This window comes from Orcinus orca, chromosome 7, assembly GCF_937001465.1.
Source record: "Orcinus orca chromosome 7, mOrcOrc1.1, whole genome shotgun sequence".
NCBI classification, from domain to species: Eukaryota; Metazoa; Chordata; class Mammalia; order Artiodactyla; family Delphinidae; genus Orcinus; species Orcinus orca.
In genome coordinates this window covers 81,288,981-81,304,133 of record NC_064565.1, presented here as the reverse complement: position 1 = coordinate 81,304,133, position 15,153 = coordinate 81,288,981, and the positions used below count along the sequence as shown (strand labels likewise).

The 15,153-nt window shown below is 38.5% G+C and overlaps 1 protein-coding gene across 2 annotated transcripts in view; it reads right to left on the bottom strand.

Moving 5' to 3' along the window:
* The window catches only part of SLC39A10 (solute carrier family 39 member 10), a 133,131-nt gene that overhangs the window by 98,847 nt on the left and 19,131 nt on the right, over positions 1-15,153 (bottom strand). The window contains exon 2 of one of the 2 annotated variants that reach the window (XM_049712140.1): positions 5,975-6,075. The gene's annotated coding sequence lies outside the window, so the exon portion shown is untranslated. Of the gene's footprint in view, positions 1-5,974; positions 6,340-15,153 lie in introns of those variants that run through there. The other variant, XM_033400316.2, reaches the window with a different exon arrangement.

Here is a 15,153-nt window from a genome sequence, read left to right as displayed (position 1 = left end):
GGTTTCTCCTCCATAACACTGAGCCAATTGTAAATGTTGAATGCGAACCTTGAACAAGCTAAACACTATCACAGGAATTTAAAACCAGCTCTCGCTAGATATTTTTTCCTTAATAGAATCACAATTTATATTTTTATCACTTCAGCCTTTCTGAGCCCAGAACTACAGAGCTAACAAAGGGCTAGTTGGCCTTGGAATGTTGGTTAGGACAGAGAACTCTTTCCCAGATGGAGCTGCTAATGTGGTTTTTAAAGAAGACACAGCAGACTCAAAAATGTCCTTCCAAGCAATGTAACAAAGAACGAGCCTTTCATATACTTATCTAATGCAGTTCTATGGCCACCGCCTTTAACACAAATACTTAACCTTTTCTCTCTCAACTTTGACCTATATACTTTCCATTCTGTCTTTAAATAAAACTGTTTCCAGCATGAGTGGTGAGGCAAAACACTCAAAGAAGCTCCACTCATACAGCCCTAAATGCTGGGGGTAAATGTCATAGGCAAATTCTAATCACATTTAAAATTTTTACCTATGATTGTTAAAACCCTGAGATTGACAAATTTTGTTTGTTTGTTTTTAGATTAACACTTCTTGGTTAAAGAACTGACGTCCAGAATTTGGCTTGCCATGTTTGCACAGCCATTTGTCACTATTTTCATATCATTTGCAATTTATTCTACCGTACCAAGTGGTTTCTCTTAGGAGGTTCTCTGGCTTGATATAATTTGATTTCTCAGGCAATCTCTCAATCATCATTTGGCATGAACTTAATTGAAAATGACTATACTCTGACTTCAAACACTGAGTGATGATGTTACAAAGAACATATTTCCCCATAACTAAACAAGAACACAATTAAAAATAGCCAACATTCCCAAAATGAACACACAATTAAAAACTAGCCTTAATCTTAATGATAGAAAGGAAAATCTCTAATAAGAAAAAACTGTTGAAAATTAATTTGCTACTTACCATGCACTGATTATTTTAACTGACCAGTTTCTAAGATGATCTATATATAAAAGTTGAAAAGGGATGGTGTTTAGGTAATTGTCTAGATAACTTATTAACGTAGTAGATTCTAGGGCTCAAAGGAAAAGTTGAATGTCTGATGACTTTTCACATTTGAGGGAGCAAATTAAGTAACAACAAAAGCAGAAAAATCTAGGGGAAGTGGAATAAGGAATCAAAAGATAAAGAGTCAGCAATGGAGCGTCATAAAGCGTGAATAGTTAAAACTGCATTTCACTGTTTTCCTCAGTCTCTGGGATTTGTTCAACTGTTTGGACTCTTCATGAAGTTAAAAAAACAAAAACCTTTTAGGAAATATACTCAAAAGTCAACCAACCTTCCTAGTGAACTTGGCTCTGGAACTTGCACTTGACACTATGACTTTATCACATTTTAAAGGGATATGTCAAAGCTCTTTAAGTAATTTCAAGAGGGCATGGATTATTTCCAAAAGTGAGGTAAAGAAGTCTGTAATCATGGAAACGTTACTTATTTAGCCATTGCAAAGAATTATGAGTTTGTTTTTTACTAACATCCCTACACATTTCCCTCCTTCTTTCCTTCCTTCCCCCTTCCTTTCTTTCCTTTTCTCTCTCTTTCTTCCTCCCTTCCTTCCTGCCTCCATCCCTCCCTCCCTCTTTCTTTCTTTTTCTTTCTTTCTTTCTTTCTCTCTCCTTCCTCCCTTCCTCCCTTCCTTCCTTCCTTCCTCGTACCAAAGTAATCTGAAGAATGAACCTGGAGCAAGATTAACTTGTGCATGTAAATCCTCCCCACAATTCTACTCATCACAATCCTACAGAGAAGGGGCCTGGAGAAAATTGAGAATCCACAGCGGAGATGTTCAAGGCAGCTTTACTAAAAACAGCCAAATAATGGAAACAACACAAATATTCATCAACAGGGAAAGATATATTGTGGTATATTCACACAATGGAATACTATAAAACAAAAGAAAAAATTATTGATATATGGAACAGTATGAATGAATATCACTGACTTAATTTTGCTCAAAATAAACCATATGCCAAAAAAGTACACAGTTATGGTTTCATTTATGGGAAGTTCAAAATCAGGCAAAATTTAGAAGTCAGAAGACTGTTTACCATGGAGGGCTTAATTGAATGGAAAGTGACACCAGGGAGCCTTCCATGAGTGCTAAAAATATCCTAAGATCTTGTTCTGGTTGAAGTATACAGGTATAGCAATATATAAAAATTCACTGAGCTATCTGGGGGCTTCCCTGGTGGCGCAGTGGTTGAGAGTCCGCCTGTCGATGCAGGAGACACGGGTTCGTGCCCCGGTCCGGGAGGATCCCACATGCCGCGGAGCGGCAGGGCCGGTGAACCATGGCCGCTGGGCCTGCGCGTCCGGAGCCTGTGCTCCGCAGCGGGAGGGGCCACAGCGGTGAGAGGCCCGCGTATCGAAAAAAAAAAAATTCACTGGGCTATCTATACGTTAAGATTTGTGCACTTTGTGTACGTTATTTTGCAATTTAAATTTTCTTAAATGAAATTAAAAGAAAATCACAGTGGAGGAAGAAAAACAAGCTAGAAAGCCTCCACCAAAATACCAATAGATTCAACAAAAATGAAAGAGATGGTCCCACTTTAAAAAATACAGGAAAATAACCCTTCATCCAGGGTTTGCTTTTTTAACGTTCCCTAAATCATTAGGCATGAAATGTGGAAAGAGGAGAATTAAAGAATGACAAAGTCTCCCCCCCAGACTAGTAGGGTTTGAGGACTTCAGTTAAGTTTCAGAATTTCTTGATTAGGGACACCCTTCTGTCTCCCCAATCATTGTAGGAAGTACCCTGATTCTCTTTTGAGGGAGATTGTTTCGAAGAGTGACCAGTAGGACAAAGAGGAAACCGACTATCTGGGTTTCAGGTAGAGAATTAAAGTTTGGCCTCAAGTTTACTTTCTTTATGGTTCAACTCGATTAAACAGAATGGGAAAAGGAAGGAGGGCTATGGGCAAAGAGCTGGCTAGGAATGAAAGGACTTCCCTTTGTGTTCTCTCCGTGAAAAACTACACAATGGATCTGGTAAATTGGGGGCAGAAGGGTGAGAAGTCCCAATATTTATTTCTAGTCAAATTCTATCGATGTAATTTATGTGCCCTTTTTTTTTTCTTTTCTAAATAGAACACTGGCAAAACAAATCTGTATCTCCTTCACCACTTTTCTCCAGGTTTTTTAGAAACACGATGAATCCTCTTCTCCTGTTGTTCTCCCTAGGGACACTCCCAGCCCTGGCAGATCATTTCTAACAGCGGAGGCTGTGACTGGTGATAGATGTGTGAAGGGTTGTGGCTGGGCTTTTGAGCTTCATGCTCTGGCATTCCTATGTGGTCTTTGAATTTTAAACAACTAGATTGCGCCTCATTCACCTCCCAAAGTACTCCAATTACAACCTGGTTGCATTTACGAAATTATTTTAAAATCCTAGACCAAAATTAATGGAGGGAATTATAGACAATGTTAAAGCTGAGCATTTCATTGAAATAACATATACGGGGGCGGGGGAGGCTAAAAATGTAGGGCTTATCTACGTGATAGGTGTTTTATATGCATTATCACACTTAACCCTCTTGACACCTCTGTAAGCTAAAAATCAGCACCCACATTTTATAAGTGGAAATCTCAGCCTCCAAGGAACAAAAGTCTTAAGTGTGCACAGCCAGGGTTCAAGCCCAGGTCCATCTGACTTCAAAATCCTTTTATCTCCTAACTGCTCAGGCAAGGTGCCTACTCAGTACACGCAGAGCTTATTAATCTTTCATCCTATGGAAAGAACATAAATTGTAAATTAAATTAGCTAAAATAGATGGTCATGTCTTTGAGGGCAGAGGCTGATGACTCATCGTTTCTGTGGCATAGAATAATACCTCGATGTGTTAGGTGAATGCTTCTAAATTGGTGCACATGAGACAGATGTTGATTTTCTTTAAGTTATGAACACACACAACACACTTTCTCAAAGCATGTGTAAGCATCTACAAAATTGTCATTATGGATTCAAATACCTGCAGAAAAAATAAAATTTACTCATTTAAGTAAAAAGTGAAGTTAGTAAAAAGGTCGGTTAAATGCCAAATAAGATAACCAAAAGAATTTAAAAACTTAGATACTGAATTACATTTGCTGGTCTTTTAAGCTTTAAAGGCACATTGGCTAATATTTCTGTTTTACCAGGAATAATAAGCAAGCACAAAGCCTCTCAAGGTATAACTGACCCTAAACGTGGAATCACTTCAAATAAAGGAACATGCAAATACATGATGTTCTGCTTATACAAGATGGAAACTAAATGAGCAGACCAGAATCCAAGGATTAGTAAAATCTCACTCTGATGACCAGTTCTTTACACCAAAGAACTCAAAAGCTGACTGAATACTTTTTCTTTACAGGACTTTTCTCCCCCATCTCATTTTAGTTTGTCTCTGTGGAAGAAAAGCACTGAACAAGATTTAAATTCTTAATGCCTTATTCCTTCTGAAACGTATAGTCTGAAATTAGTTTATTTACTTTCAAATTAAGTCAGAATTTGTTATTGAAAGAATTGTACCTGGGTCTTTAGTTGCAGTATTGCTAAAGATTCTTTGCAGTCAAAGACATGCAGAATTCCAAGGTGGTGTGCTTTGTTATTTACTTTTTACTAGTAGGATTCTCAGTTTGCTGAATGTAGAGTAAATAAGAATTTGAAATTATACCACAGAATAAAAGGACTTCTTTCAATATTGGAGGCTCATTGGTCTGTCAGGTAGAATCATCCAGGTTTTCAGGTTTGTGATTGCTGAGTTTTGGCTTCAGAATTCTCTAGGATAAATTTGCTTGTGAGCCTAAACCCACTTTTAAGTAATCATTTCATCTCCATTAACTATAAATATGTGTGGTTAGGTCCATTTCTGAGATTATAAGAAACATATCAGTATTGTTTTCTTTCTAGATTTTTGTCTTCCTGATTTTTTTCATGTTAGTTATTACAGTAAGCAGACATTCCTGAAATTTTAATAATGTATACCTATGCAGTGTAAATGTTTTCTTCATTATTCCAAAATGTTTACTCTCACTGTTTACTTTTGTGGTTCTCCACAACTTTTAGCATAGTCATTACCTGTCAAAAAGAATGTCTATAGAGAACAGACTTATGGTTGCCAAGGGGAAGGGGGCATGAGGAGGATGGAGTGGGGAGTTCGGGGTTAGCAGATGCAAACTATTATATATAGGATGGCTAAACAACAAAGTCCTACTGTATAGCACAAGGAACTGTATCCAATATCCTGTGATAAACCATAATGGAAAAGAATATGAAAAAATAATGTGTATATATATATATGTGTAACTGAATCACTTTGCTATACAGCAGAAATTAACACAACATCGTAAATCAACTATACTTCAATTTAAAAAAATGTCTATATTAGTTCATGTTTTTGGACCAAATACCTCTTTTCAATCACTTCGGATTATTTTTGAGACTCTTCAACTGACTCCTGCATAAAAAAAAAAAAAAATCCCCTGTCCACATTATAGTTCTTTAATCTGTCTTTGCACATAACTCTCCTTCCTATTCCTACTTCTCCGTTTTTTAATGCTTTCCATAGTCTCGGCATTGTCTTGACTTTAATTCACATTTTTTTCCTATTCCTTTGTATGAATTTTCATGTTTCTTCATTTTAATTGGCAGCCATTTTATTCTATTTTAAAGTCTTTAAAGTTTAAACTTTTGGTCCCCATTGAGTCCCCTAGTGACACCAATTCATTAATATGCCAAAGGTTTATAGCACAGCACACTCCCTGAATGTGACACTTCTGGTGGGCTGGAGGAGGGGCATACCGAAGACAGTGTTACCCAAAAATGAAATATTAAAATAAATGTTCAACGTTTTAGCCGACGGCATATACTTTGCTAAGTAACTATATCATTTTTAAAAACTGGTAAATAAATCAAACTTACCCTTTCAAGAAGGTTTCAGTGGATGATTTAGGATGTTTACCTCTTTATTTCAGCTCTATCCAATTCAGGTAAGAGTTATAGGGTCCGGTTGGGTCCAGAGCCTGTGGAGACCACAAAAGGAAGGATAAAGGAAGGCCCTCCCCCTCAATTTACATTCATTTAGATCAGCTGGAGAACTACGGTTTTCAAATCCTAAGCTTTATATGTGTTTCCTTGAAGAGCGAGTAGTAACTCTTCCCCCTTTTAAAGCTTCAGGTCATTCTTCAACTATTCTTTTTATGTTGTATAACCCTCAGGGGTTCATATCCGACTTTCATATTTAATGTACTTTAATTCAGCCTTGTAATGATCTGTGTACGCGTTCATGAGCTCATCTTCCCCTTAGGACTTGCCCAGGTAGCAGAGACTAAATTGACATTCTTTACTACTTCCTGGCAAATGCAAGTCTGACTTCATGAATACCTTTATTTCTGCACTTGTGTCCAAAAGTTTCGGAGAGAGTGTGATTAACTGATTAAATAAATAAAACAAGGTCATCTGGGTGGATCCTTTTATAACACCATGACTGTACTAAACTGGCAACACACATATCCTGGCTTTTCTGCTTTACTTGCTCCCCCTCCTTTTTTAGTCCTGTGAATGATTCTTTGAAATCTCAAAAGGTTTGTATCACTTTCTCATAGCGTGAATTATGCCCTTACCTTCACTATATTTTGTGGATGGTTTGTCTACATTATTGGCCCTCAGCCAAATAATACATTTTGCATTTGAAGAGAAAGAATTTTCCCTTGCATTGATCTCTTCTTTTGGTGAGGGAAGTGGGGCTGGAAGGGAGAAGCATGAGTGGGAGAGAAGTAATGCCCCAAACAGAAACCAGTGACCCTTGATACAGTCCTGCCTGCTGCCTTCGAGGAGGTCATGGTCTGGAGGAATTTTTCATTGAAATGATATTGTACACCAATTCCTAGCACCAGCTCTACCATATTCTCCTCCCACACCCACACCCTCACCAGCTGCAATCTCCTCTCTCGTTTACATAATCGTTCTACTCTATAACATAGTCATTTCCTATTAAGATTCTACTACTCTTTATACTCTCTGCCTATAGCGCCTAGCCTGGTCCTAGACTTGTGATAAATGTTTGCTGAACTGAAATAAATTGCTTGGTCTTGCTCAGGATCATGTAGAAAACATTTATCTCCAATGACATCTTCATCTTGACTGCACACAATTAAGGTATAGTGACCAAAAACAACCTGAAGAAGAGTAGCATGGTTGACTTCAAATTGCAGCGTAAGCAATTTTCATTTTTTTTTTTCCTGAAAGAGCTCTATTTTTTTCCCCATTTTTTTCCTAAAAGATGAACCATTCTTAATGTTTGGTGGTGTAGGCCTCAAGGTGCAGACAGAAGTTTTTTTGCGATTTTAAATACTTTCTGCCTAGCATGGATAATAACCAAGGGGAATTAAAATACATGAAGTATGGCAATTCCCTGACGGTCCAGTGGTGAGGACTCCGTGCTTTCAATGCCATGGGCCCGGGGAACTAAGATCCTGCATGCTGCATGCAAGGCAGCCCCCAAAAAAAAAAAAAAAATTAAGTACAACTTTACAAAACATTTACAAAATAAAATGCAGCTTAAACTTGAGTTTGTCTTCAGCCATATCTTTGTAGTACACAAGATTGTAAAAAAATTGGTGAATCATATATGTCTGCATGTTACCCCACATTCAGACCTGGAAAAGTCACAGACTGAGTTGCCTGAATTTTCTCATTTGCTGGGGCCAGGGAGGCAGAGGAGGAGGGGAATGGATTACCCCTCAGTGCTCCTCTGTCCCCTACCCTGTGCCTGTGTTCTCTTCACGTGCAAGCTAAGCTACCAAACCATCACCAGGACACAGAGGAATAGAAGCTCAGGTCCTGTGGGTAGGAGGTCCATATGTCAGATTGGTTAATGAAGGGAAGCTGGGTATTAGGATTTGAAACAGAAGATCAAAATATTCCATTATATCTGGGTCTTGTTTTAAATAATCACAGTTAGATTTTTAACCTCTTGGTGTCGACTGACTTACCTTTATTTCTTCCCTGTCACCTAGGCCTTCACACATGTTTGAATGAATAATGAATTTTAAGTTACAGTGCAATATGCATATATTGAAATGTTATACAGTAAGTCCCCTGCATACAAACCTTCAAATTACAAACTTTCAAAGATGCAAATGTGCATTCACATGTCCAATCATGTAAGTACTTGTAAGGTACTTACATGTAAGGTACTTGTTGTGCAGGTCGGATGATATAATATATGTAAATAAAGCACTTAGCACAGTGCCTGGCATTCTCAGTGGATGTCAGCTAAAAACAAACAATGAAACATCAGCTGCTCAGCATCTCTTATCTGTAAAAAGGTAGAAGAGTCAAGAAAAGCCCCTGGAGTACGGGATATCCAATAGATTGTATCCCTCTGATCAAGAGCTGCTGTTCATGCAAATGAGCTATCACCTCACACCAGTCAGAGTGGCCATCATCAAAAAATCTACAAACAATAAATGCTGGAGAGTATGTGGAGAAAAGGGAACCTTCTTGCACTGTTGGTGGGAATGTAAATTGATACAGCCACTATGGAGAACAGTATGGAAGTTCCTTAAAAAACTAAAATTAGAACTACCATGTGACCTAGCAATCCCACTACCGGTCATATACCCTGAGAAAACCATAATTCAAAAAGAGTCATGTACCACAATGTTCATTACAGCTCTGTTTGCAATAGCCAGGACATGGAAGCAACCTAAGTGTCCATTGACAGATGAATGGATAAAGAAGATATGGCACATATATACAATGGAATATTACTCAGCCATAAGAAGAAATTGAGTTATTTGTAGTGAGGTGGATGGACCTAGACTCTGTCATACAGAGTGAAGTAAGTCAGAAAGAGGAAAAGAAATACTGTATGCTAACACATATATATGGAATCTAAAAAAAAAAAAAAAAAAAAAAATGGTCCTGAAGAACCTAGAGGCAGGAATGGGAATAAAGACGCAGACCTACTAGAGAATGGACTTGAGGACACGGGGAGGGGTAAGGGTAAGCTGGGACAAAGTGAGAGAGTGGCATGGACATATATACACTACCAAATGTAAAATAGATAGCTAGTGGGAAGCAGCCGCATAGCACAGGTAGATCAGCTCGGTGCTTTGCGACCACCTAGAGGGGTGGGATAGGGAGGGTGGGAGGGAGGGAGACGCAAGAGGGAAGAGATATGGGGATATATGTATATGTATAGCTGATTCACTTTGTTATAAAGCAGAAACTAACACACCATTGTAAAGCAATTATACTCCAATAAAGATGTTAAAAAAATCTGAATAAACAAATCTGCACAAGAGGATAAAAAATAAAACAGTTTTGGTGTAAAAAAAAAGAGCTGCTGTTCACTCTCTGTTCTCTTGTTCTTTTAGATCACCTTCATACCTCCCATCTTTGCCATTGTCAGAGGTTGCCAAAGACATTTCTTCATTCAAGGTGTATTACTAAAGGCCAACTCTGTGTCAAGTAGTAGCTTTGTGTTGGGGGTATATTTGTGAACACCTCATGGAGAGAGTTGAAAACATAGGTAATAAGACAAACACACAAATCCAGTAACTGTCACTTGTAAGAAGAAAAAACATGAGACTCTACTTTAGATGTGTCTATAGAGGAAGACCTCTCTGAGGAAGGGAAATTTAAGCTGAAAGGCCAAAGAAAGAGCAGACATGGTTTCCACACATTATGGCCTTTCTCTGAGGCGCTTGTGATAATTGCCAGATTTATCTGTCCTGTAACTTTCCTGTAATTGCTGACTATCACAATTCAGAGATGATCTCAAGAGACATCCAGGACAGACTATTTCCTGCCAAGAATGACCCTAGGGTAATGGTCATAGATGTAACTACAGGGCAGCCACATACACACTTGTGCAGGCTGTTACTACATAAGGACACTGGGCAAGCAGAGTGCCCTGCACAGGGCTGCATTCACCTGCCTTTTAGGGAGGAGTGCCTTTTCCACTTAAAGCCAGAATGAGTCAGTGGCCCTGTGCAGCCTCAGAATGAAAGCACACTGAAAAGTGAAAGGTTTTTCAAAAGCAGGATGGCACTAGGGACTCAAGGTACCATCCCAGAACATCCCAACTGAATTCCTATGTATAGGTGACAAAGAGGATCCATATTACTATAGACTTGCACCATGATTTATAACCCACTTTTCAGAGGAAGCATGTTTTTCCTCCTCTTGGCATCAGAGGGATCAGGGTCCGTGCTGGCTTTCTAGCTGAGTGGAGCACCGGGTGCCGTGGCAGCCTGGGGAATGGTAGCTTGGGCCCCTGTTGCCTAAGTCCCCACACAACCCACTTCTTCCTCAGTGGGGCAGTGTCAGTCCCCAGAGCTGTGACTAATGGCCTCCGTCTCAGGCTCTCAGAACAGAGCAGTTCTTTTTGGATTTGGAATAATTCTCCTTCATACCAGAGCAGAATCTTTCTTCCTGACTACCTAAAAAAACAAGCCACAAAGAATCCCTTTTGTGTTGTAGTAACCTGTGGGAGTAATAAAGAAGAAATAGTGAGGGGGAAAGTGTAGGAGACCATGAGCTAAATACAAGAGAATGTCCAGTTAATGTTTGCATACTCACAGCAGTATCTAGTTAAACTATCTCAGGGAGGTAGAGGAAAGTTTTTACAAAGAATTGTGTTAAATTAGTTTCAACAGGTTTAACCAAAAAAAAAAGAAAAACCCACACATAGTATTCTCTTGACTAGCTTTCTTACATATTAAAACTTAAAATTATGCAGATGAATTCTCAGGCTAAGACATGTTTTGGCCTAATTAACAATACCTCAGACTAGCAAGCAGGGCTCTATGATTTTAAAGATAGCACTTATACTTAAGGCAAGAACTAACAAAACTGGACAGACTTGATTTCTATCAAGGTTTCCTTGTAGGGAGTCAAAAAAGAAAAAGAAGAAAAAGGTATTAGTCTCTCAGAGAATTGAAATGACAGAAAGTCAAGCTGGACATTAATAATGCACAAATTTTACGTGGATTAATTTAGATGCATTAATTTAGAAAAATATAACTCTCCCGCCACTTTTGGAGACTACACAAACTATAACTCTAGTTAATAGGCTTCACAATGACAAAGCAGTTACAATTCCAATCCAGAAATCGTGGCTTTCTGGCATCTAGTATATCTACAGTGATTTCAAGGATGTTGTAAAAGTCTCAAAATAAAATTAATGTTGATTGGCCTGAATTTTGAAAAGAAATAAATATGAAATATAACTTTTGGGGGGAATGGTGAGGCTACTCTAAAAAGACTGATCATCTTGATTGCAAGTACTACAAGTTTTATTCCTGGACCACAAACATGACTAATATCTCGTTTAAAAGGGTCAGGCAAAGAAAGAAAAGCTTTGTAAAGAAAGAGTACAATAAAAAATTTGCAATCAGGATTTCCCAGGTGGTGCAGTGGTTAAGAATCCGCCTGCCAAATACAGGGTACACAGGTTCGAGCCCTGGTCCAGGAAGATGCCACATGCCACGGAACAACTAAGTCCTTGCGCCACAACTACTAAGCCTGCGCTCTAGAGCCCGTGAGCCACAACTACTGAAGCCCACATGCCTAGAGCCCGTGCTCCGCAACAAGAGAAGCCACCGCAGTGAGAAGCCCGTGCACCACAACAAGACTGGCCCCCACTCGCCGCAACTAGAGAAAGCCCGCACGCAGCAACGAAGACCCAACACAGCCAAAAAAAAAAAATTAATTAATTAATTTTTAAAAAATTTGCAATCTCTAAAGAAAGTACTTATGATATAAAAACTTCAGTGCCATCAACTCCCTTCCTTCTGCCACCCCCCTACCATCCTCAGCAGTCCAGCCTGAAATCAAATATGTGCTGACTCTCCTTAAATATATTTAATGTCTTTTCTTCTGGATGTTTCCTTTCAGAACATTATTGAAAGGTAATTTACATCTAGAAGCAAATGATCTGCGATCTCTTGAAGTTTAAATAACCAGGGATATGCAGTAAACCCTGCAGTGATAGATTTAGAAATGACATAAAAGGGAGAAAATGAGATCTGAATGGCCTTTCAACTTACTGCTCATATGAGATTGTTTGGATGCCATTGAGATTGAGGCACTAGTTAAGATTTGAGATTATTCTGCAGCCAGCCCCATATTTAGAATTCTGAGTGGAGGATAAAAATAATAATTATAGTCATGATATAGATCATGTATTCACTTGTTTATTCATTCATACAACAAATATGTTTAGAGAACCGACAGTTCTAGGTACTTGGGATGCAGTAGTAAACAAAATCAGTGCTATCACCACCTTGACCTAATTGACACATATAGAGCACTCCACCCAGAAAGAGCAGAACTCACAGGTTTTTTTTTCACTGTATGTGGAACATTCAAGAAAATACATCAGATTTGGGCCTAAAATAAATCTCAATAAATTTAAAAGAATTGAAAATTAAAAACATATGACTCTGACTATAATGGAAGGAAATAAGAATCAATTTTCTAGATACATGGAAAATCCTCAAATATCTGGATTAAGCAATGTACTTCTAAATAACACATGGTAAAAAGAAAATACTTTGAAGTGAGTAAAAATAAAAACACAACACAGCAAAATTTATGTGATGCAGCTAAAGCAGTGTTTGGTGAGAAATTTACAATGCTATATGTTTATACGGAAGAGAAGAAAGATCTAAAGCTTTCACATTAAGCAATCAAATTAAGAATTAAGGGGGCTTCCCTGGTGGCGCAGTGGTTGAGAGTCCGCCTGCCGATGCAGGGGACGCGGGTTCGTGCCCTGGTCTGGGAAGATCCCACATGCCACGGAGCGGCTGGGCCCGTGAGCCATGGACGCTGAGCCTGCGCGTCCGGAGCCTGTGCTCCGCAAAGGGAGAGGCCACACAGTGAGAGGCCCGCATACCGCAAAAAAAAAAAAAAAAAAGAATTAAGGAGAAGGCCACATTAAACCAAGGTACACAGAAGGAAGAGAAAAGATAAAAGTAGAAATCAGTGAATCAGCAAATGGACAACAGAAAGAGAAAAATCAATGAATCCAAAGATCTTTTCAGATAAAGTAAACATCATTATTCATTAGGGAAATGCATATTAAAATCACATAAATTACCACTATAATGACTCAAGTGAAAAAGATTGCTAATTCCAAGTTTTGGTAATTATGTAGAATAACCACAACTCTTATATATTGCTAGGGGGATGCAAAATGGTAGAGTCACTTTGGAAAATTGAAGTTCCTTAAAAAGTTAAACATACATTTATTTACCATATGACCCAGTAATCTCACTCACAGGTATCTATCCAAGGGAAACAAAAACTTGTATCCACGAAAAGACTTGTATGGGAATGTTTGTAGAAACTTCTTTGTAATAGCCCCAAATCGAAAACAATCCAAATGCCCATCAACTGGTAAACTGATAAGCAAACTGTGGTAGACCCATACAGTGGAAAACCATTTCACCAAAGGGATAAACTACTGATACATGTAACGATAAAAAGGAACAAGCTACTGGATGTGGACAAATCTCAAAAGCATTAAGCTGAGTGAAGGAAGCCGGAGTCAATAGCATAATGCAATATAATTCTATTTATACAAAATTCTAAAAAGGCAGACTGTAGTGACAGGGAGATGAGTGGCCCTTCAGGGGCTGGGGGAGGGAGTAGGAAAAGAGGATTTACTGCAGAGGGCCAGGAAGGAAGTCTTTGGGGTGATGAAAGTGTTCTCTATGTCGATTTTGGTAGTGGTTACAGGGCTTTATACATTTATCAGAACTCTTCTAAATATACACTTAAAATTATTGGATTTTATTGTATGTAGTTTGTACTTCAATAAAGCTGTAAAAAATAGAAACTATAAGAATGACATGAAAAATCCAGTCTAATCAATGGTACATTTTTTTTTTCAACATATTGCTAAATGGATTTCTGACACTAGGAAAATCTATCAAACCCTATCTCTTCTTTTGAAAGAGGATGATTGAAAACATCAGCATATTCATATTTTAAATTGAAGTAACACAATTGCTAGGTAAAGTGGGAAAAGCAAACAAAAAATGAAAAATGAGGAAAAAATGACTTTGTTATAAAGCATTTAAGACAGTAAAAAGAGAAAATAAACAAAGAGAAAGGATATTGTTCAAAGTCAGAAAGTAAGAACTGTTTCTTTCTAGAAAGAAAAAACTTTATCTCTTGATCAGGGGGCACAAGTAGAAAAGTCAAACCAGATGGACAGGGCTCTGTGGGCAGCCTTAGTGTCGAGTTTGTGGCCGCCAAGTAGTGTAGGCCATTTCCAGAAATTAAGTTGTATATTGTATGAATATATTATCTAGAGATCTGATATTAATTAAATCTTGGATTTTACAACAAGCCTTATTATACTCAGAGCAGACTTCCTGCTTCTGCAGAACACACTGCAGCCACCATATTCATATTCAAATGACTTTGTTTCTTCCACTTCAGGACTAGGGACGTGTCCCTGTTTTTGGCAATTAGACCTGCAACTCTCTAAGGAATGAAGATTCCCCGCAGATTCACAATTATCCTAACTTGCCTGGTGCCACATTACTGCTGCCTGGCACTCCCCCGCTGATCTGCTGGATCAGTTCTGCTACTCACATCTGATGAAGCCACAGGCTGCTGTGAAAGGAAACAGAGGAAATCTAAAAGCCAGTGTATTGACTGAAGAGGTTTCATTTTCTCCTTAAAACTAGGAATCCTTTTAACCTAAATTCACTGTACCAGAACTTTCCCCTCCATTTCTTAAACTCATTAAAGGAAGGCACGATGTGCGAAATGATTTTTTTTCACACCGAACAATTTTGGAGGCTGCTCATGCCTGAAGTACCTGCTGTCCTAAATACTTAAGGGCAAAAGATTCTGAGAAGGTATGACCTTGAAAAGCGTCCTTTATGTCTAAAGAAAATGAGTCCATTCTTGAAAATTCTGGAGAGCATGCACAGAAATAAGTCATCCTGATGTCACAAAGCCTTTCTCCTAGCAGTTTGTGAGGATTCTGAGAACCTTTGGCAGCTTGTGGGGAATGCCATAGAGATGAGGGTTGAGCCCTTATCTGTACCTGAGTCCAGTAGGACTGAGCAGCC